This window comes from Oncorhynchus clarkii, chromosome 13 (assembly GCF_045791955.1).
Source record: "Oncorhynchus clarkii lewisi isolate Uvic-CL-2024 chromosome 13, UVic_Ocla_1.0, whole genome shotgun sequence".
NCBI classification, from domain to species: domain Eukaryota; kingdom Metazoa; phylum Chordata; class Actinopteri; order Salmoniformes; family Salmonidae; genus Oncorhynchus; species Oncorhynchus clarkii.
In genome coordinates this window covers 5894575-5895052 of record NC_092159.1, presented here as the reverse complement: position 1 = coordinate 5895052, position 478 = coordinate 5894575, and positions in this window count along the sequence as shown.

Here is a 478-nt window from a genome sequence, read left to right as displayed (position 1 = left end):
GTTTCAGGGTTGTTATTCTGACACATGGAATTGTTTTAAAATGGTCATTTTATGTATCATTTAGCTTTTTGATTTCGAACCCCTTTAGTCATATTAAAAATATATAAAAATAATATTTGATAAAATATTGATTTTGGCCTTTACTCCGAAAGCCCATAGAAACGCATTGAATAACACATTCATAAGTGGCATATAGGACAGTCAAACAACAAATAATAAGAAAAAAGGTTTTGAAGTGTCTATCCTAAATCGAGGAGAAAAAAAAAACACAAAAAAACATCTGGTAATATATTAAATGACATTGTACACATTTTTAGCGCTTTAGGGGGGGTAGAGAGAGGCACAAAACTTAGTTCATAACTTATTTAGAACGGGGAACAAAATGAACGTCCCCAGCAAGGATTCCACCCTCGGCGATTGGTCCCGCAGTGAATCAGTCATACGGATATTCTAGCCAATCGTCTGATCGGAAAAGTTC